Source organism: Varroa jacobsoni, unplaced genomic scaffold (genome assembly GCF_002532875.2).
Source record: "Varroa jacobsoni isolate VJ856 unplaced genomic scaffold, vjacob_1.0 scaffold_411, whole genome shotgun sequence".
NCBI classification, from domain to species: Eukaryota; Metazoa; Arthropoda; class Arachnida; order Mesostigmata; family Varroidae; genus Varroa; species Varroa jacobsoni.
This window is the reverse complement of record NW_019213313.1, coordinates 150,653-175,072: the sequence shown is the minus strand read 5'-3', so window position 1 is coordinate 175,072 and position 24,420 is coordinate 150,653.

Sequence of the window (24,420 nt, the reverse complement as noted above, 5' to 3'; positions counted from 1 at the left end):
AGAAATAAATATGAGAATGGTAGACGCTAAAGGCCTATTATTTGAACGCAGACTGTAGAGTTTTATCCGGTCCCGAGGTTTTGGTGCATTTTGTAGATACAGTCGGGTTGGAATAGCTGACATTATTCGTGCAGAATAGAGCCACGTCGTACAAAGGGTATGAACAATGAACAGAGTAGCAAGGAGCAGTGGGGTAGTTGACCTCGTCAGCACTGGCTATTGAGACACCACTGCCGTTCCCTAACCAATCATCCATGTTGCCGTCTCGCTTTCTATTGAAGGGTAAGAAACTTAAGGGCAATGAAGGTGGCTGATCGGGACGAATGAAAAGAGTTAACTTTCTTTCTCTCTGGATAGCCCAGGGGTAGTGAAACTCTTGATACGAACCTCCCTCATATTGAGTTTGGCATTCTCACCGAATATCCAATCCATTGTAGTCTATAGGAAGAGCAAAGAAATTATATCACTCATAGTTACTATCATAATAATATTCACTTCAAACTATTCTCTTTTGTGTTAATTCTCTAAAAAATTATCGTCTTTCTTATGCGGTTGGTATTTCGTTAAATCGGCTTTGTTACACTTGTCGAGACATTTTTATGTTCCTCAGATCCTATCTATTATCGTTAATAGTGTCTACTCTGCGATACCGTTTGTTTTTGATTCACTCGCGCGTATTCGACGTCAGTTGACCCGATCCACGTTTTTTTGCACATCACCGACCGATTCGGAGTGTAAACCTCGTGGAAGCATTAGTCGAAGCCTGACTCACACTCGAAGAGTGAGACCAATATAATAAAGACATTTTTAATATATATCTCCACTGTTTCAATCCTCGAGGTTTGAGAACGGCATCGATTGAAAACATGACTTTGATTCTGCTCTTGCAATGGGATATATGGGTCATTTATTATTCATATCTATGGTAGAACGTAACAAATGGTTGCCCTGTAATGGCCTTCTGAAGCCTCGTGAAATGGTTATTACCTATATATGTCTATGTCGGCTAACTAAACCCAGCAACTTGTTGTAGTTGGCAGGAAGACAAGTTGAAATTGCGATGTTTGAACTGAAAGGATCGCGGATTCTACCGCAAGAGAGTACGCTGGCGACTAAATATTATACCCAGGGGCAATGAAGTATCAAAAGCGACTAGTTCGATGATTGACATATTAACACTGTTCACTGGAATTTACCATTGGTCTAAGGAGCTGAAATGTTATTCCTACATATGCTGCAGTTTTCATGTTTATCAAAATTAGGGTCACACTCTACTATGCTCACCCCTTAAGCCTACGATCGTCCTTGTGTTTACAGTTATTGTCTTCGTGTCGTTAACTTGATGAGAAAAATTAACTTACATGCAAGTGCCGGCATCTGAAGAATTATTACAAAGGAGACTTAATAATCGTGGTATAATACTACGGTTTAATTTGTACCACAAAACAGACTAGAAGTTCTATTTCTAAGTCGGAGTTTTTTTTTTTTTCTGTTGTGCATATCATCGTCATGTGCGTATTAACAAGATGGCTTGATCAATGCGGCTTGTAGGTAGTGTTCAGAGCCCGCCATAATTCAAATACCGAACTTTAGTACACGTGTGACCTAACAGCGCCTACCATTACTATCTGCTTCGTGAGTCGTTCGTCTGAGACAGTAGACAATTTCATACTACGATCGACCTCATGACGACAGATATCCAGTCCTAATCAAGTCAAAATTCACAAACAAAATGTATTGCATACTGTGACACAAAATATTTGTTGAAGATTTCTAAATAACAATATCTCATTTGTCAGTAGCGACTAATGTTACATTCATGTTAAATACTGCTTTGGACATATATTGCTATTTCGGTTGTTACTCATTATAATGATAGCTGTCGATTTTTTTTTACTGCCGACTGCGCTGTGTGGTAAGGTGCACCGGCCATGTGGCCTTCTTCTATTATTTGCTACATCCGATTCAAAATCATTTTCTCATATATAAGAACTTAAACCAGCGGTTCTCAGCTCCCCAGTGGAAGGCTCGTAGTTACAATACTGTTGCACCGAAAGGGAAAACGTTGCGCCTTTTCTTTAAGTGTCCCTAATATTTCTATGAAATGGGGTGCGGAACCATGTGCTGTCCTGGTGAAAGTCATTAAATTGTCGAGTGCTTATTCTCAGCTGATGGCACCTCAGATTAGATGTTGCAGGCCACCACCAGCAGATTCTAGATAGGGAATTTATCTTTCAATCGCGGAAACGAGTGTAACGTTTGTGCAGCACTTAACTGCACGACTGTTTCCGTGGGAATAATCATTATGTCATGTAGCAAATCTATTTCGAGTTGAATTTAGAGTCGAATAAGTGGTATCTGTTCGCAACAGCGAATTCTTTTTGCAAAGTTCATTTGCCCATCGGCTTCATCTCGACGAAAACTTCACTTAAAAACGTGACCTTGTAAATTATTATCTTTCATAAACAGAAAACAAACAAGGTATATATATATATATGTTCATATTTGGTAGAGCAACAGAAGGAAGGGTGGGTTGTATATGCCGTTCTTACAGCGGCGGTTAACTTTCACTATGGTAAACTGTGATTGTTCGTTAGAAAGCTTTTCGTTTCTCTTTCAATTTATAATACTAAGTACTTTATGCAAAATTCACGTCCGCTCATTTTTAAACATGATGACTAGATGTGTGTAATTAGGCCGCTTTTTTATAACTGTCTAGCCCGACGATAGCAGCAGCTATTAAATTAATGGCGATAAGGGTACGCGCCGATATGAGTGGACAGAGTAGAGAAAAAAATCACCGCAGGACGGTGTCATTGAGCCTAATGACATTACGAATTCGGGGTAGGAGTGGCCAAGAAAAGCGACAACGCACGCACCAGGACTTTTCCGTCTATTTTCATATATCTATGTCTTTCATCTGCGCATGTCGTAGTCAACATCCAGAAGAAAAAAACGGAAAAACAGCGTTAAAGCTCGACAACTGTTCAACTGTCGATGAAACAAAATTTGCGAGAATTACTCAATCCTATCAAATTTGTCTTCTGTACCCGTGAGCACTATGTTGTCTAAAGAACATGTCACGCGATATATAAACATGTTGGACCTGAATATTTCAGTCACTTTGTGTAAATATTTTACGAAATCACATTAAGCCTGACTAGTGCGCAAAGACGATAGGAATGACCCCACTCGGATGGTTAGAGATAACAGTGCTTCCTTGATATATCTTGTCGTTCAAGTTGATTTTACATAGGATTTTGTGAGGGCAAGAACAACCCCAAAAAAGTTGTCGACTTTCCCTTGATTTCATAGTTGTAATCTTTATTGCGTCTCAAAGTCGTACCTCATTTCGTGAGATAGCCAGGTTGGGGAACTTTAAAGGTCATAGCGCATCAATGGTGATGATAACTTTTCGATTGACTTTTTGCGTACGACCTAGTCACGACCAAAATGGCGAGACTCTTCCCTATTTCCACGGAATTTGACTTCAAGCGGTTTCGGATTGATTCAAATATTTTTAATAGGAGGGTTACATCGTACTATGGTTAAGATGGCCCATGATTCTAAGTTAGCAAAAGACATTGTCTGTACATATAACTTATGCATGAATAATGACTAAAGTGGGTTTAGACAAATAGTTTACAATAGTTACATTCGGCTGCCGGTGCTCCCACTAGCGCCGTCGTTGCCTTCATCGCCGGGCGTAAAGACGGGCAAATCACGACTCTGTTTCATCGCAACAAATTTAAAGCAGCAATAAAAAAAATCGGGCGCAGACACGAGGCACAAATTGCCAGTCGGAGTGGCCGATGGTCTATCAGGCATATTCGGGCAGGCTGGGACGCTCGTACAACCAATACTAACGACGATTCCGTAGCGATTAATAACGCAGCAGCTAATATATTTAACAATAAAAGGAACGCAACAACAAGAACGCCTCAAAAAATGTTAACACCATCATTATCAGTAACAGCATCGAAGTATTGCCCCGATTATTGGCATAGGATGGGTTTGGGCTTCTATCGTAGATCGTGGACACAAGGCCACTTTAGCAGTAGAGAAATGTTGCATTCAGCAGAGTCAATAACGAAAACAATTACAATTTTTTCACGCAGTATCAGTAGTTCTATCAATAGTAGCTGCTGGAAGCAACGAGTTGACGAAAAGAAAATCGAAGTTCGCTAGAAAAGGGACGGAACTGTATAATCGAACAGATTTGCGGGTACTAAAACAACCGAGGACACCGAGGCTGTCTGACATGCGTGTGGATAAACTGATTCATCACCGACAGCAAACAATGAAGCTGAAGTAGATCGTTTACTTCGTTCAGTAATCATATAGTTACTAAGAACAAGCATTTAAGAGTTCTTCGTAGGAAAAGCTCAGTTATTAAGCGCCTTAAATGGTAACATTCAACACTCGCTGATAAAACTTCTCGGCGATAATACTACGGTATTGCCTTTGCTGTCGTCGAAGCTAATTTTCCCTTTACCTCGACGCATCAATTAACTACACTGTAGGCAATTGAATTTGTGCTTCAAGCATACTTAAAACTAAGGTGGTACATCTGTTTCATTTTCAGAAAGTAATTTTTCTCGCAATTGTAGGTGCTGCATGACGTGGGTCATGATTGGGGACCGAGAATCACCTCGCCATAATCTAGATCTTGCTTCGACATGCTTTTATGAGCCAATGGGAGCTTGTGAAAAACATAACCGTTTGCATCTAGCTAGTAAGATCCCACTGGCAGAAGCAGTAGTAGAAATGACTCCGAAGGCATTGCCGAGATGGAAGATTGGGTCGAAACTGTACAGTCCATACAAAAGATTAGTGATCCTGCACTATATACTCGAGACGTCGTGACAATCTGCCTAGTAATCTGTAATTTCTTTCTACACGGCTCTTTTGTCCCCGCACGACCCTATGGTATTCCCATAGGCTCTCTGGTCGTCAAAGGGCACCTCAATTTTTCCTAGAAAATTCAGTGACTTATAAGCTAAAATGCCGAGACATAATCACGAGCCTGGTCCTTTGTATCATTCTGTATTTGTGGGGGATCACAAAAATGCTGCGAATATGGGCAAATGTTGTTAGAAAGCTATGAAGCGACAGAAGTATAAACATATTTGAACATATAGAAAGGTCGAAGAATACGCCATGGCAACGAATCATGAAGCTCTAAATAAGAGCTAAACACGGGTCATATATAGCAGACTGAGTAGGGAGTGGGTATCTGTGAAATGTTCACTAATTTCTAGCGTGCACACCTGTGTTAGATAAACACAACGAGAATCCAACCTGACATCGTGTCTGTCCGTCGATAGGCGGTTCACAGCAAATAACTGTCGGCAAACAGGTCTCTGTAATTGTTAAGCTACCGCATAATCTGAACTTGGTTTGTCGAAGACGTAGAAATTTTTCTGGATATTTATACTGAGTTGAAAATTGGCTGCGGGCAGCGGTTTATATAATAACATTCCGTTTATTGTGACACACCAGCAAAGCCTCATCACTCTTGATTCTCATTTAACAATCAGCGGAGGAAAATCCTCATCCATATTGGATTGCACAGTAAATATTGGACAGCAGATATCTGATTTACGTGATTCTACTGAAGTACTCCCGAAAAGTCCTTGAATTATGCAAGGACATTTTGTGTGTCCTTAAGGAAAGCCTCATTCTTCTTCAACCACTACTTTTTATTATATACTTTTGCTATAATAATATATTTTATAGAATCGAAAAAAAAAAAGAGAGACATTTGCAGCTTATTTAAATTTTTCAGTTCAATATAAAGCACAAATAGAAGGAGGACCAAACACGCTGTAAGTAAGTACGTACCTAGTTTCTTTCAATTAACTATAATTCTGGAAACCCATGTAATTAGCGTCGTCTGCTTCATAGGAGACCTAATACAATTTTTCAAAGAGTAGTAAGTAAAGTTCAAAGTAAAAGAAAGATTTGCTATGTAGTGTTGGTGTTTAATGGAACTTTTTTGGAGAGGCATAGGTTTAGATGACCTAAAGAGTCACGTTGAGATCGTACGTGTTGTTTCTGCCACCTAATGTTATTAATATTAATGAGCCGTTTGGTCTAACAAACAACACTGTTAGTAATGGCAAAAAAACCATGTGCTTTATATAACAATTGAGCGGAGCAAATTAGCGAGTTGTCGGATTACGCTTTGCGCACGGTTAATTATGAATTCATTTTATATAATCTGTACTTTTCGGTTCATTTTTTTTTGTAGTATTTTAATAACAAACGATGCCATGGCCTTCCAGTGAACGTTCTGCTGTATCAGCATTGTAGCAGGTAGAAGATCTTCTTTTTTCAGCACGTCACATTTTCGTGCCACCGGCCATCTGCCTCTGTCTGCCATCAACGGTACGACTGCCGCTCCAGACAAATTCATAATTGCTCTTCCATAGATCAGCCTCCTCGCAATTTTCAATGCAATTTCATCCTCTTACGATGCAGCGCAGAAGAACTAGGTGCGCACGTGTACCGTGTAAGGGCGACGTTGTAAAATCGTCACTTCTTCGTACTTTTTGCAGCCACTTTACGTCTTCTTGTCGTCGTGGCGGCTGCTATTTGAAACGATGGGACAACGATACGTGCTCGTAGAGAAACAACAAATAATAAAAACCCAACAAGATCTCGCATTTTCATTCAACAATGTTAGACCAACCTTCTGTTGATAAATGCCTGAAGCTCTACTGTTGTTGTTGTTGTTGTTGTTCGCGCCGGTTTTACACAAAGCGGAGAGCACGCGAGAGAGAGGGGGAGAGAAAGCGAGAGGGAGGGGAGAGAGAGAGAGAAAGAGAGAGAGAAAGGAAACAAAATCCCGTGTGTTTACTGCGCGAAACTGCTCGTTGTCGTGGTAATTCGTAGCAGTGCTGTGGACATATATACATGACAATTAATTATGTTTCAACCAACGGAGCCAACGGGATGAAAAAATATGGCTTCCACACAAACAATTTTCACCCGAAGCGGTACGTATACCAACCACTTTTTGATGCTGTAAGATAACGAAACAGTGCATACCGAATCATCGGTCAATCTAATGCAGTAGTGGGAGATAGACGATTCAATGAGGTAAAAATTGCTGGAACACATCTTGATATTTAAGTCTGTATGATAAAGCAATCGGAGCGACGCTGGCGAAGAACGCTAAGGCCAAAAACGAACTACTAGACGGACACAGGGCCATGATGTGCAAGAAATGTATATGACTGTCGACGTGCCGTGGCACAGCAAATAGTAACACCTTGTTTCACAAAAGGGCTATTATATATCTATCTATCGATTCGAGGTAATTCTGGTGTACTTCTCTTTAGTTCGCCTGAATTGCTGAACCTTCCGTTCGGCGTCTCTAAATATTTTATAGAACAAGCTTTCCGGTGCTTAGAGTAGAGAAATAAATCTCGTGGTAAAACCGACAGATTCTTTGCCCGGGAAACTCTTATGACAAACGTAAGCTTCTTGCATCAGAATAGTGGGAAAATTTTTTACCGATAACCAATGCAACGTAGGCGCCTTATTCTAAATAAAAAATGACGTTGCGTTAATGAAATAATATTTATAAAAGGAAATCGAAATCTATTTATTCCCTATAGCGATATTTGCAAAACTGGAGGACCCTGTAGAAGGTGCAAAGATAACGAGACTGAATGCGGGCGGCTTAGTCTCACACAATTTCCCTCCCATTGATATGGGGGGTATTTTCTCCAGATTAAGGGGTCGGGTAGCATTCGTCATTTGTCCTGACCCCCCAGGTCAACCAAGTCAGAAGCTGGGTGTCGAATAGCGTCCTTCTAATCCATTTTGATGAGAATCTGAGACTAGTGAAAGGCAATCCTCACCCGGAAATTGGATACTCCTGCACGTTCTTTTTATGCTATACATCGATACGTGCCAAAAGGCACACTACAGAGAATGTTTGTCTCAAAAGCTTTCCTTTAAATCACCTGTTTTTTCAGGTTAACGTCTTTCATACGTCAGCCACATTGGATTATCGATAATAGCGATTCGATCCATCGCATTATTGCCACAGCTGCATCGACACCCTTAAGGTGGCATTTTGTCGAAGAAAATACATTTTGCCCTCGCTAATCGGCGCGTACATCATTACGATATTGTAAATCGAAAACTTCAGAAGCAAAATATGCTATATTTTTCTATATATAAGAAAAAGGACGTCTGCAAGAATAGTACAACTACAAATATAAGCTAAGTCTATTTCAGAACTTCATCTTCATCGACATACGGAATCGAAAATGTCTCAAACTACAACTGCGGCTCTGTTCTTAAACAGCTGCTGTTAGATGATGCTTGCCATATAGTATGCATCGACAATAGGCATCTAGTGATTAAGCCCAACATGATCTAATCCCACGTGCTTTGGCCCATACGCTACAAAGGGTTATGGTGCGTTGTTCTCAGAGCTTGTTTTTGTCGATGTCGTATAGCGCTGACAGAGTACGACAAAAATAAAAGAAAAGTACGAAGAATCCCAACGTTCCAATCGCCGATGCTCCTGGTTCAGCCGTTCATCGCGGTGTGCACAGGCTCATCAAGTGATAATGTCTATCGGCCCCATTTTACTGTAATATGTTACAACAACAGAAAATTTGGCCCTGAAATGCGCCGTAACATTAGTTCTCGCAGTTTCACAAGTACTTATAATTTAACTACAGGCATCATACTGTTTAAGCCTGACCCGAGATATAGGATTACTACTGCCTATTTGTTGCCTTTGATCTGAGATAGTATTAGTGAACGGTAGCAATAGAGCTTTCAGCCACCGACGCCAGGCTCAAAATCGAGCGTATCGAAAGAGCATGAAAAGTTTGAACTGAATATTACGGGGTAAATTATATCGTTTACCTCAACCCGTTGACGTTAAGCCGTCAAACAGCTTATGGTACACAGAACAGGATCGTGTAGAAGCAGCCGCTCATCAATGGCGAAAACTTCCTGAAAAAAGTGGAAAAGTTCACTTCGGACGTTGACACAATCTCTTGCGACGGAGAGTCTGGTCAAGATGTCGAAGAAAGGGAAAAAAACAGCCAGCGATACAACTGGGCTGAAAATTAATTACCGTGCGATAAAGAAAACATAAGGGAAGCATCAAAAAGCGATGGCTGAAGGAAAAAACAGACGAAAAATCAACATTCTTGTTGGCTACCGTGACAAAGCACCTAATAGCTGCTTATGTTGTTGCTGCTGCTGCTACTACCACTGCTGCTGGTGTAGCTCTCACTGCCTATAATAATGCTCAGCAAACATAGTCATCCAAGCCAAAACAATTGCAGTCATCCGACTGTCTGAACGATGAAATCCATAGTGAATTCCCGAGCTCCTGAATACAGGCAGCAGACGCCCAGATGTTAGACGACTCTCTGATCTACCAAACGCAGGAGCGAGTTAAGCGCAAGTAGCATGTTGCTTAATGGCAGCCTTAGAGGTCTTTCGTAGCTGACAATCGATCATTTGAGCAACGTGGAACTAGTTAACTCGACGAAATAGGAGAACTCAACTTTTCTTCAGTGTGGGCCCAGGTTTATGATGACTTATAACGAACGGGCTATATTACGAAAGATACCGTTTTTCTTCTTGCTCACTATTTTTCAATAGTTTTTGTAAAAAAAAAAAGGCGATATTCGGTGCGATATTATTAAAACTAAATCTGCTGATCGGCTTTTTTGAACTTGTTGTCTAGTTGTGCATGCCCTTAACTTTTCATCCTTGACGGTCTGTTAGTATTTCAGTATCTAATTATTTATCCGCCATCAATTGTAAGTTGTTACATCTTTATACTTACTGGTCTCATAAGCATCCGTGTCATTGCTAGTCGTTCATTCGAGAGGGGCTTTTCCTACCAGAACTTGAAGGCCGACGTCTTTCAACGAGTTGAACTATTAATAAATAATAATAATAATATTATAATAATTAATAGAGAACTAGTAATCAGAATAACCCTAACACGCGTCATTACTACTGGATCGTTTACTAACTGGCGCACGTTGCACTCGAATCTATAGGGGACCAAATTGTCCAAAAGGCCGTACCGCTAGCTGTGGCGGCCCACACGAAAAACGTTCTACGATACTACAAGCAGCCATCCGGTGAAAAGTTTATCAACTATGGCCCTGGCTTCGTCGTGGCCCAGTGTCTCAATGGAACGTTACACTGCGCACGCGGAAAGGACGCTTAAGCTAAACTGTTTCTTCTCTATCACGCGTGTGCTTATGTCGTTAAATGGCCACTGAGTTGTACCCTCAGAAAGCTATGGCCGATAAATCCCCCAGTGGAACGACATGCCGAATGGAGATGAAATCTTAGCCATCACAGCCACTCATACACGTACCACCGCTCAATTGGCGGCTGACAACCATTTACAGGAAAAAAAAAAAAAGAAAGTTTGTCCATGTTTTCTCGTTGTGTAATTTTGTCGTCGGTAGCCTCGGCAGATATTTTCACCCCTCTAATTATTAGCGCTACTGGTAGTATATTAGTAGCTTTGATGACCCTATGATTTATCCTACTCGCCGAGGATCTGTTCTATCGACTATCATCACGGTACGCGAACGAGTACGAAACGACGCATTTTTAGGAAGGCAAAAAAAGACTTCGGCCGTGGCGGAAATTTAAAAATTTTGTCAAACGAAAATAGCAAAATTAATGCAGGTCCTCTTTGGGGCGTCTTTAACGGCTGTAAAAAGCTTTGAAATTTTCAGGATTTAGCCTCGACATTATTTGTAACGAACTCAAGAATAGTGGAAGATGTTGACTGGATGAAAATGTGGCACTTGTAGTTTAAAAGAACACCTACGATGTATGGTTTACATCACTTAGTGGCCTGCGGCAGACGTAGCATATCCTAGTAAAACCCAACAACATTCTAGTTTTCTCCACTCACATGAATTTCAGAGAAAATTTCATAAAGGACATGGTTATGCTTTTCTCTGTGAAACAACAGCGAACCAGTATGAAGATTTGATGAAACACTGACCCATTCGGTAGCTGCAATTCATACATAGTAACCATCTTCGCATAATAGTTTTTCGATAACTCACTAGCGCGAACCTTTTACAGGCCAAGAGACCAACGTCCTTAAATACGAAATACAGGACATTCTGTTTGGTGCTGATAAAACATGAATTCTTTGCTCAAGGCACCGCTCGGCTCTCTGACGGCTTCTGCCAGCGACGTCATCGCCACAACCCTTATCATACGAAATTTCTACTGGTTCCCCCGTTACCACTTCCGATTCTCCTGTTACTACCGATGGCTCCCCCTCAATGTATCGTGCGATCCATACATTCACAAAGCACAAGTTTCTCATGATCCAATGATATAATTATTGCGCTGTTTTTCTCTATCGCAAGCCACTGTGATTAAATTAATTATTCACGAACATGTTATTACGTCTATCCAACGCCGCTTTATGTATGACTGTTATTAATTAAAGTTCCTGGTCAGTTAAAGTTAGCAGTATTGGTGCCTATGCTTGCCGCCGACACGACATAACAGCAAAGCACAGACGACAGCAGTAGCAATATGGCACGCAAAGAAACGGCGATATTACTAAACTAACATGCTACCAAACTGTGGTTGGATTTTAAGTGAAATTCAATTGTGAGCGTAAGCCGGTTTGCATCGTGAATATGTGGCCTCGTGTCTCGGTAGATGGCCCTTATAAACGTAAATAGACATCGAATACAATAATCTGTAAACGTCTCCACTGCTCTATTGGCTTTGCTAAAGAAAGGAAGTTGTACTGTTGCGTAGGGATCATATACGCATGGTTGTATATATGTGTACGTCATTAATTTTGCTTGATTAAAGCGCGATGACCATGTGACTTCATACGCAGGGACAGATAGACACCGACCATGATTGCTATATACAATTAATACTGCGAAAAAACTGTCTACAGTCTATGATATATTAAATGTTTCGATTTGTATGTGTTCCGAACGACCCGTTGCTTAACGGATACTATCGAAAGATGTCCGGCATCGGCAAGTAAATCATGCTGCCCTGCTAGCCAGGTACGAGAGTGACAAATAGGGCGGCTGAATACTCCTGCAATGAACCTGATTGTCTGCCGATTGAACATTGCAATGAACCTAATTGAATGCTGGTTCGCTGGATACTTTGCAGGTAGATGGAAGAAAGGGATGAGAAAATACCCGAACTTCAATAATGAGCATTCGGATTTCTGTTTTTCCCAGACTTTTAGCCATTGAGGTGAACTTTAGCTTCGTTTAGTGGCACCCCACTCGAAGTCACTTCGTTCGTTATGAGGTCGTCTTGTTTCCGCTGAAAATAGGATCATTCCTGTACCTGCACATATTTATAATATTTCTCACCTCCACTATTATGTCACTGTTACGGTATTGTATTTTTTAAGTAACTTTTATAGCAAAACTTAAATAACGTGACATGCTTTTATGTTCAGGCTACCTTTTCTAATGCGAAGTGTTGCCCCTGTCCAGCTGAACGGGACGAACAAATTAAGGAAGACAAATTAACTGTGACAATCTTCTAACTTAATCGCGCAAATATAAACAGTAATAGAAATGATTCTTACCCTTCTACCAATTCAGTTATCTCTGAGACTTTCGCTACCACTGCTGTAACAAAGGTTGTTAATGTTGTCGGCGAAGATGCACCGGTAGCCTGTCAAGATGTCTTCGCCGAGAACATCCTACACTATGATAGCGTCCGTGGAACTGAGGATTGCGTCTGCATTTTCATTTTTACGCAGCATGTAATGGTCTTCAGCCAATTGGTGGTCGTCGTCGTCGTCGTCCTTGTCGAGTAGGATGTACTGCGTAAGGGCGTAACTAGTAATGGTTCTCTATAAAGCCCCGCTTCCTGTCGTTACTCTTGCTTCTGCGGAGCTCACCACAGCCCGGCGGATGTGTGCAGGGGTTTCTGTAGTGCGCCGCAGAGTTTATCTTTCAATCTTTTCACGGCTCGTTATTGTCGAAGCGACTAGCTTTCAGCCAGCTCCACAAGAAGATAGAAAAGTGAACACACATTAGTCATGCCGCTTGAAAGTTGTTGAAAATTTAAAAACTGATGAAAATTCAACAGTTGCCTTACCACCCTTCCCTCCGTAATGTTTTTTTACCTCTGCTCCACTCGAGTCATCGTCTTGGATATGGGTCTTGCGTCGGTTGTTGTCAAGGGACGTATTCTCGATCGCAAGAGAGTGCCGTCGAACATCATGGTTGGCGTTCGTAATATTTTGGTAATCTTTCACCCATTACAACGTAGCCGAGATGAGCTCGGTCCTCAGAGATGACACCAGGAATAATGGTTCATCTGGGAAACAGCTCGGCGGAATGGATGATCCACCGTAGACTAGCGACCCCTGCACAGCTCATATCTTTTGCGCCACTTCACTGAGACGCCTCTCGTTGTCTCAGTAGTTTTACATGTTACATATACGACATATATATTCTCTGTATGGTGGAAATAAGTAGATGATGGATCAGGCTCGTGGTTCATTTCTCTCTGAATAGCTTTTTGAACTTAAGTAAAACGTGTATAACAAAGTGATTTTTTCGTTCATATCTTTGTCTATGCAATACGAAGGATGCGCATAGACTTGTATGTATGCCCAAGTGAGGTGTACAGTTCCGTACGCTTTTATTCCGTGCGGCCAATTTATCTTTCTAAATCCCAGCTTGGCAAGTCTCCTCAAAAGAGGTCAGTCCAAATGCTACATTCGTTCATGTTTGGCATGTGATCTTCCCATGGATGATAGTGGTACATGATTTGTGGCTCAGAGTTGCTGTTTAGTGTAACTCTGCCAAATAGATCCAAATGATATGAGAATTTTTCTCTAATTTCTAAGCGATTCAAGCAGACTAACCGTCAGAACGCTTTGTGGTCCCAAAAAGACATTGAAACAGTGAGATCGAGCTAGATAGATAGATCGATCCAGAAAAATACTTACGTCTAATGCAACACATAGGCGCCTTCAGTGGGGGTGGGCATATTTCTATTACTTAGCGTTCCGCAGATGGACTCTTATGTTTATTCCACGTAGGTCGTGCGCTTCCAAATGCTCACTCATCGTCGACCCAAAGTGAACGAAACGTTTCGAGCTATACGCCCAGCACCGCCGTCAGGCGTTCCATCGGACGTATGGCTGACTCCCAGCACGAAACGAACCGTGCGTCTATGCCGGGCTCGAACCTAGACCACAACCTGGCTGTATCTGGCCACCCTGTATCTAATACGAGTTAGTACTCTTCGAACAAATACACCGCTGGCTCTTGAAATGGTTCAAGTTATTTAGAATTACACGTATATATATCGTTAAATCAAATATGCAAGCGTCATCTTCACAGCGGATGTTGTGTAACAAAGTGAACGTTATAGAAAAACAACAGAATACTGTATCGAGCTCGTATATCTGGCGGTCAAGATGAAACAGGACGTCTTTAAAAAAAAAAAACAACTATTCGTAGAAAGGACAAAATGCATAAACACTAACAAGCCGCATAAGAAAACGCTTACCAGAGCTACAACACACTTTCAACAAGTGGGGAATGATGGAAATAATCACTTGAGTAATAATATAAAAATAACAGCCGCTCTCACCTGAAATCATTTCAAAAACAGAGCCCAAAAAGGGGGCCAGTTGCCAGCCAGCCAGCCAGCCAGCCACGCAATAGAGTGTCAATACAAACGCCGGGGCTCAGCTCGTATACGGGAAACTGTCAACTACGTTTGAAGTATACTCGGGATAAGTATCTGTTGAACTAGCTAAAAAAAAAAAAGAAACATAGAAGAAGCAATCGACGAAGATGGGGCAAAAACATAAAAAAAAAAAAAAAAAAAATAGCGTATCGAGTTATATAGAGAGAACCTAAAGATATTTAATTTTAACAGTGTATTATACTATAGTCGACCAATTTAAGTTTGTCCGCTGATTGCAGGGCGTTGGACTATTATATATTATAACATCAATGATCGGTGTATGCAGGAGACAAGACATTTGAGCGTATTAGGATATCATGTAATATTCTATGCAGTTGTAAAATGACTTTCAACGAAGTATTACAAAGTAGAATTTAACCGGGGACAAAATAGAGACTAGAAAAATTGGTGGTTAGCAGAAATCGGGACGAAGTATAACATTAATTTTTTTACAGAAAATAATTACCGCCATTATATATATATATATATATATAATGATCGTAATTATGATCCTTAACAACGATCGCATTAGCAGCGTTTACCTCTGATGTAAATAAAAAGAAAAAAAAAAAAAAAAAGCATATGTTCTTTGCTATACTGTTCGTCAGCGAAGTCAGTGACAGTATTAAAAATTATTTTTGAATCTAAAACGTAATGTTGTTCAATATAAAAAGGAAGAGGAATAATGTTATTATAGTGTTTATAAAGAAGACATTAAACGAAATCCTAAATGAAGTTATAACAAACATTTAATGTTTGCCGTTATACATTTTTCTGGATTGCTTGCAGCCCTATTTGATTAAAAATAAACGTCATTCTTTAAATAGGTATTTACAAAACAAGATTTAATTTTAAAAGCAAAGCTTTATTTTTAAGAGGCTTTTGGCTCTTTTAAAAATAAACCATTGCTTTTAAAATTAAATATTGTTATATATATATATATATACATTATGTATATATACACTCTTTAATGAGACGAAGTATTAAAATATATTTTAAAAAAAAAGGAATTATTTAATGGGGTCGCACGATTGATGCTCGTTTTAGTCAATTAGTGAAAATCATCTTACTAATATGGATCTAAATAAGAGCATATATGCAAAAGTATTTCCATTGCATATAACCGCCACCGGTTCCCATCATGGCTTTAGTTTGAGACCTAAACCGGTTACGTATATGATTAGAAAAAAAAATTGGTTCTCTAACTTTGCAGATAACTTTCTAATAGTAACCTCACAGATGCCATAATGATCCATGTGGCTTGTTCATTGAAGTTTTACCTAAACGTGCCACACGCGCAAAATCCAAAAATAATAGAGGTCCAAAAAAAAAAGCAAGAAGTAGCAAAGGCTACTAGTTAAAACTTTCCTAAGTGAGCTAATCGACGATAAATGCTAAGCTTTTGAAAAAGCCTCGGATTTCTACCTCAAAATTTTGGAACTATTAGAGATGGCCCACTTTTGTAATACCTTTTCTCTAGTCTTTAGTGCGGATTTTCCATGTTGTTCATGGAGATCTTCTTTCTTCATTTTTTGAAGATCGCATGGAAATTAAAAATAACGTGGCCAATTAATTTCGATTAATCTATAACTCCGGTGAGTTTCGTTTAGTAAGTAGCCGACTGTCGCTCGTATTCGAAACATGAACTCGTCACTTCGCAACGTCATGATGGGTTCACGTTTTTACTCTAGAAAAGATATTATCGAAAACATACAGCAACTAGGACAAACAGTCCGCCAAAATGTGTCCTGGTTCATCCTGCCTATGGTTTCATATTTAGTTTGGTTTTAACCCAATTCAACGATTTGCTTCTAGGGAGATAGTCGCTGAAACGAACGTATCAACCTAACAGCCGTACTCCCCCTGCCCGTAAACGTATGCTATAGATATGGAGACGCGCTACACATATTCGAGAAGATAATATAGCTGACAATGACATCGCCGCAGATTTTTGCTGGCCAAAAACGAACGAAGTTCGCCCCGCCAGAGGCAAATGAAAGTTGAAGCTGCAGCAACGATGTATTGTGTAATGCATCTACCTGGCATCGGTAGACTCGGAGTTCTAGCGTTCGGCGGTGATATCAGTTAGTCTTATTGCCAGTTACAAGTATGAGGCTAGTGAGTCACGGCTCTACAGGGCTGCGTCTGAATTTCGCCCACTCGCGAATCTCTGTCGACCTCAGTTACCCCTACGGCTAGTTTGCTGCCACTGACTATTGTGTTTGTAGCGTGGCCTATGTCCACTTTCCTACGTAGCTCTCTTCTATTTTGTCTGCTGTCGAAATTGTACGGTGGAATCGGACGTGTCCTGCGATCTGCTACGTGACACGCAGTGTTCTTTTTGCTCTCTCTTGCCCTTCTTGCCCTCCACTTCTTCGTGCCATTGACGCTATAACTCGCCTGTTCGTTCCGTCAATGATTCTGTCGACCAATCTTCGAGCCATTGTTACGCGGTGTACGCATCACTATCGCTTGGCCCTTGGAATGAGGCGTCGACCATGACTACGTGACCTCCGCACGCTGAATGCGCTCGGCCTACAAACACGACCACGTTGGGGTGTATACGCGAGTGGGAATGCCGAGCGTTCGACTCTTCAATCTGACTACCCTTTCGTTGTGATAGGCGCAACACCAGCAATACCACATCGTCAGCAACGTCGTCGCGACGAAAAACATCAGCTGGCTGGCTAGCCGGTCGTCAAAGGTAGTGACAAACACATTGGGGTAACGCTGGTCCAGCGACAGTAGCTGAGAATGCCCAGTTGTCGCTGCCCATCATTGAGGCTGTTACTGGATATCGAGATCAACACGGATGTACATCGGTAAGTCTACATTAAACTCTAGCCAAAACATTACTGTTCAGGTCGACAGGGCCCGCCTTACCTTGAGCCATTATACGGTGCATGTTATATTCGATATAGTATCTCGCAATATCTCGTGCGGCGGGCGTCATCCTGTATGCATTCGATGTTCTGTCTGATTACGCAGCTCCGACCAGGAAGGATCTCTCTGTGTGTACATAGAAGGCAAACGACGATTGAGGGAGCGGTGGCTGGAGATACAAATGCGTGAACAATAGGACTTCAGGAGCTAGAGAGCATGCAGTAGCTACAACATGTATTATTGACCTCTCGCAGCAAAATTACATAAATGTGCGCAGGCTTGAACGGTAGCGCAACAAGAGCTTTTATCAGGCTACGATTTCCAATGGGCTAATGGGCTGGAAGCTAGCCTTTGGCTCCTGATTTTGAATGTGAATATGATGTTAAGTTAGACTACAACTTGGGTAGAAGTAAACTTTTCTGAATGTTTATGCCGCTAAACGATTTAGGGGAAAAAACTTAACAGGTAGTTGTGTATCTTTTAACATCCTTTGGAAACGTGCCTCACCCACGTGTCATTTGAATTTTAAATTTACCCGATTTTTCTCAAAAGAATTCTCAAGACTTTTTTTTTGAGATCTACCGATCTATTTATCTTCGACGACTGCAACGATTACGCATAATTGCTGTGAGTGTTAGTAAGCAGGTTGTGTCAGTGGCCAGAGGTTTTTCGCAGAGAAAGATTGCAGTATTCAAATGTTTTCTGGATGGTTTTTTTTTGTTTTTAAATTTTATATTTTAATTGAAATTCTAGCCTTTTTGCAGAGGACTATTCTAAAATATCATGCACCACACGGATGCCGTTGAACGTTTGAGGACAACCGATATTCTTGGCGTATTGTTGATAACTCAATACAGCGTTCAAGACGCTGGTACAGACTTGGTATTGGGTAAGTAGTTTGACATTAAGAATGCAATGGAAACATTGTCACAGCGAAAGTGGGAAGATTACGGATTTCCCAACGGCGCCCGTTAATAATGGATGGACTGCAAATCAATGTTCCAGTCATTAGGCCGACTCGTTGTCCCTACTCTCAGAGCAGTGGGAGGTGATGCTACATTCGTGCACTGCTTCCTGTTGCATGCCCACATTTATGTCGTATGCCTACTCAGGACAGATGCGATCCTGTTAGGTGCGAACCATTGCGACTGGTCGTGACTTCTTTTCCTCGCACCTAATGACCTTTTATTCGCTATTGGGCAACCCAACCTTCTCGCGTCGGATTGTCGACAACGGCTCTCAGGTCTGCTCAGCCTGTCTAGCCCGTAATCAGGCATAATCATACACCAACAGTATCCATAGGAAAACTGCAGTTTAAGCTTCATGATATCATTGAAGGAGGAGTCATACCTGTACGATTTGTTTAAAGAAAATATCTTTGGGACGAAATTGGTTAAAGGAAAGAACCGTGTTCGCCTTGCAGGAATTAGTGCAGTGAAGCACCTTAACAAGAAATTGTCGAATATGCAGTATATTTTAATTAGAGATACGTTTGTATGAGATCGCAAATTGTATTAATTGTTTTTTTGTTAATCCGATGCCTGTACAGCGTTGTTTCCCAGGTGCTGAAATGCCATCGTCTAAACGTGTGCCCTGATTTTTTTCCGTAGTTGTAAAGACCCTGTGTGGCCGCACCGAAATCATCAGTCGTTGTCTATAGACGACCGACGAAAACAAAAAACCCTGCACGCCACCGGTGTTTACATTGCAAAGGTTATTGTCATCAATCTTTATAACCCGCTACCTGCCTTTCCACTTGATGTGGTAAATGTCTAGTAAACCCTGTAAAATTTCATTTATTTGAAAGAATACTCCGGCAATAATTTTTATTTCTAGCCGTTTCTATGGTACAACGATGCCGTCCTTCTCTTAACATCATGAAAAAGGGGCATTTCCTAACCCAAGTCCAACTCTCTCGATGTAGCCAGTCACAGTTGGCCGCGCTTCTTCTATCCGTAGTTGGTTCCGCGAGTGAAGTGTCAATTCCCTAACTAATAAATCATTATATTTCACAATTCAGTGCATCGCCTATATAGCTTTGCTTGCTTCATATGCTTTATGGTACGGACTATCTTGGCGCCCTCAACGGTACCGAAAAGGACAATGTTTTATTGAGAGGATCCTGCATAAGGCCTGAAGCCTCAGTTCCTCTCGAGCCTTTCCAACACAGCGATCTACACTGCGCGACATAGAAGAAAGACTGAAAGCACGCCACGACGTTGGGGACGCTGGTCAGTCTCTACGAGTATGTGTCCATGTTTATGCGTGGGTTTACATTCTGCAAATTGGTCGCTACGTAACAATTGGTCTAATTTTTGGCCATAGCAACGACACAGTGACCGCCTACATGCTGGCAGCACTTAGTAACGGTCGCATGATAACAATCATTAGAGAACGGGGCTGAAACTTGCTCGTAACGAAACATTGATCAGTTTTGTGTGTATTTATTGTTTCCATTTTCTAAGTAGTATCATAATTCGGACGGGAATACAATCGCAAACAACTATTAGTGTTATAGGTTGATTGAAGAACAGATTTCATTAGTTTGGAATGTATTGCAACCCCATATCTCAGGTGGTCTTATAATTTTGCTTTAATAAACGCAGGTAATTTTTTGAACGAGCTGTTACTAGTGGGTGCTTACCCATTTAGCAGTAACAATGGCTAGCTTGTGTGTTAATTGATCGCGGGCGGAAATGTCATTCAGAATCCGAAGGGTAGAACCAAATAGTGGCAAAAATAACAGGAGCCTACTTTGGCTCTTTGACCTTGGGCAAACCCCACCTCGTTTTACGTTCAATGGCTCAATAAAGAATAATTTTTTCGTCATGCAGCATACAAGCCCAAACGACCGCTTTACACGGTCAGATGGGTCTATTTAGATTATTATTTGACTCCATTTAACTCGATGGCGAACGTAGCCTGCCCTGATTGTCGAAGAAGGAGCGCTCATGACTGCTCGTTATTACCAAAGTCTATTTTGCTTCTACTTATAATTTAGGCTTCAACTTCATGCAGCGACGCCTTGTATAACTTCCAGACTGTGCAGCTGGCTCGTGTATATCATAGGCCTGAGCGTATTAGGGCCAACGCAGTACCTTTCGGGCAGTTCGATTGGTCTGCCTCGAACACTTAAGCCTATCTTTACAAGTTGCTGTTGATGCTTGCTAGCTAGCGGATTCGGATTCGGATTCGCAGTAAAATCTAATTTAGACTAGAAGCTTCGTTATGAGATCCTTTGGCGTCCACAAATGTTCTGTCTTGAGAATCGGGACACTACAGTTATCGCATCCTTCCAATAAAACCAGCCATCAAATAAACACCGCTGTAAATGCAGACAGACGGCTGAAAGTGTAAAATCAACTGGCTTTTCGTCTTCTGTCTCGTGGGACAGATCATAGGTCGATTCGATGAAGCCGCTCAACGCATATATCCACAGGCAACTATATATACAGGTGCACATAGGCATAGAGATCCAATTATAGGTGGAAATCATAATAATAAGCAGGTCAGGCCACAGCATTTCTGTTCTCAGCGTTGTCTGATAGATGAACAGGCTTACACGCTAAGTGTGACTAACTTTCTTGCTGTGACAGGCCTTCGACTTTGAAGTTTCGTCCCTTGAGCTAGCCTACGGAGTTGCTGACCAACGATGGCCTATAATAACGAAAACAGCGTCTGTATCAAAATATGAGATGGCTCAGAGCGAGCGAATGCAGGCCACCGTATCGCCATCGTATCAAGCGGCAACTGTTCGTTAAAAGCTTTGCTCAAATCTACAAAATTACTGCTACCGCGCCACTGCGACTTTGTCCTAATAATGCTGCCATATGTGCGCTAGTAGAAGTACATTGACTGACATTTATGAGTGGTACGACTCAGCTTGTTCGCTTGCCGGTCCGCGATATTTCAGCTCTTCCGTGTCGTCGCTCCATGTTTCTGTTGTGCTATTCTGTCGCAAGCGAGCGACGCGTGCATGTGCGTGTTGTTAATGTAAAATATTAGCGTTTTTATTGTTCTTAGCACTGTTGCTGTGGTCTTTATAGTCAGGCCGGTTAAGGAGCCATGGCTAGCAAGTAAACATTGTTATGTCAGCGCGTGTTCAACGATCACTGGAAAGCGACGATGTGGCCCTAGCCGGTCGTTAGTCGCTGGGCGTAGCGGCCAAGCGCAAGTCAGCGCTTAACAGAAGGTACAGTTTGGGTGGAGGGGATGGCCAGCCCAGTACTGGATGACCCATAATTATCGCATTTGTTAACTCGTTGTTTAGCTGCTTATTTGTTGCTTGGTTTTTCAGTGATTCGTCGCTTGACGGCCTAGCAGGCCCGAAGGCGCGGATCATAGGAAGCATCAAAATTTGGGCAAATCACACACAAAACTTACATAAGCGGTACGTAGAAAAGATGTTGCGTGTACCACTGTGTCTATCGTACACAAGTAATATGTATATATATATATATATATATATATATATATATATATAGGACTGGCTGGTACGTTATTGTAGAGTTTATAGGCCTTACGAAATACGGTACAAATTTGCCCAGCGTTCTCTTTGTTCAGTTAATGGGTAAAGGCATTTGGGTGCAAAGTGTACATAAGTACGTAGATCTACTATATACTCTAGCTGAATAGGGCGTCCAGAAATTTACTCGAGCATAGCGCGCGATTTAGCTCTCTTCTTCTGTCCTTAACCAATTTTCCTAAACTAATAATTGGGTTACCTGTTTCTACATTGTTCCAGTCTTTTTTTTTTCTTTGTCCAAACGAAACCAACCATTTAATTGCAATTATTATACCCTTATAGACGCACGACGTTTATCAAATCCAACAATAAGTAGTTGTTACTATATTATAGTTTATCTAACGCAAACGCTACGCTGATATGCTTTTCATTGAACGTATAGTTCTTAAGAAAAGCAGACTCCTGACACAGGATCTTCGCATCGTGTGTTAATTGGAAGTTTTACTACTTAAAAAAACAGCAACACTAGCATACAGGCTCCTATAATATTTCATTGTACAGATCTCTGATCGTCAGAGTCTTCTACGCGTAGATGTTATTGCCTTTTGATTTTGTAGCGCTCTAATCAGGCTACAATAATCAGTGCCTAGTGGTCAATCCTTGAAAAAAAAAAGACGGAAGAGTCCATACCTAAATTAGGATTGGTCCTAAGAGTTATTGTTATATGTTACTAGCGACAACAGCCCTAATCAAGCTTCCTTTATTTCATCTGGCAGCGAACACTTCTTCCGACAGTCGTTTTTTACATGAGAAAAATATTAGGAAAAGTCTTGTGTTTTCCCTACTTAGACTGCGATACAGCACTTTTGCTTGTGACGATGGTGAAACCTAACTGACTTAGAAGAATTCAACAAAGCACACGACTACATAAACACTATAGAATTATCTTGCATTTGTTTGAACGTGCACATCTTTCATGTATCTAACATAACGCAACAATCTGCTTTGGAAAAAGACTTGGATAAGTGTAAAGGTAATATGATTCAAGCATAGTCGACAGGCGACCCTAGGTACTGAAACTCATCTTGGCTCGAAAACTTGTAATTTGTCTTTAAGTGCGCTTTTACGTTCACGGACGCAAGAGTAGGTAAGCAACACACCTCTACGTAAACATAAGCCTAGATAACAATCCTTCGTTTTGTGCTCTCATTCACTTTGGCCCTATCTTGTTCCAGTGTTTTTGTGGCCATGTTACGGGATTTGGGATGCAGTATAGTGAACTCTAGACTGTCGAGGATGGACGCGAAGAAGTTTCAAAGGACAATGTGTCCTCCATCCACACCCACATGCAATGAATGGCACACACACCACCGCTGTAGTGAGAAATGAGGCCTATAAGCCCAAAGCAATCTGTGTACTGCCAATTTCGTAAACCTCGTCACTACGACTTTCTGTCTTGAGCCTGTGAGCTTACTAAACAATCGCCGCTACCTTGATGTCCGCTACTGCTGAGCGATGCACGTCGACTTTCACAGTTTGCCGCAGTTCTTGTCGCTGCCATCACTTCTTTCGATAGCTGCTCGGCCTAATCGTAAGAAATTGTAGGTAACTATTTTGGCCGTACTGTATACACAGGACGAAGACGTTTGCGCAAAGTATATTCTTGTTGGTGGAGTTTGAACAGCAGACACTTTTTTTGCCTTATCTTGATCAGCGCGTATAGGGTTGTTTGACCCTTAGAATCAAGGTAGCGCTTACCCTCCTCCTTAGCGTAAGCTCTCGTCATCGTAGCCATCGGAATGGTTAGCGTGCGAGAGTACAATGCACTACAACGGTTTCTATATATATATATATATATATATATATATATATGACAAAGAGAGAGTTACTTGAGAGTGAACAAGGTAACCAGCTATGCTAGACCACGAGGAACGTAAGTAACCGCAAGTGATTATAGCATATAGCCGATGCCGCTGCAAACCTCCCTGTGAAACTGCCCGTGCCAAAATCCAGTGCTCCGTGCAGGTGAGCAAGGGGAAAAGATAGTTAGGATGTTCAGACTTCTAAGATCATGAGGGGTCGGCTATTACCCTAACTCAGGGGATACATGACCAAGGTAGAAGAGCCCTTGAGGATATTCGCCTTCGCTCATAGAGAAACTCCGCGGGACCCCCATTACTTGGCTGCTGCCCGCTCTACGTTAGGCTATCTAATAATAATCTCCTGGTGTTTAAGCGGTAGTGGACCGCGCTTAATGATTCTCAAGTTATTTGATCGCACGCTCTGCTGTTTGGGATGAGTTTTGTGGTCGCTAGACCTCATGATATATGTTTGCGGCC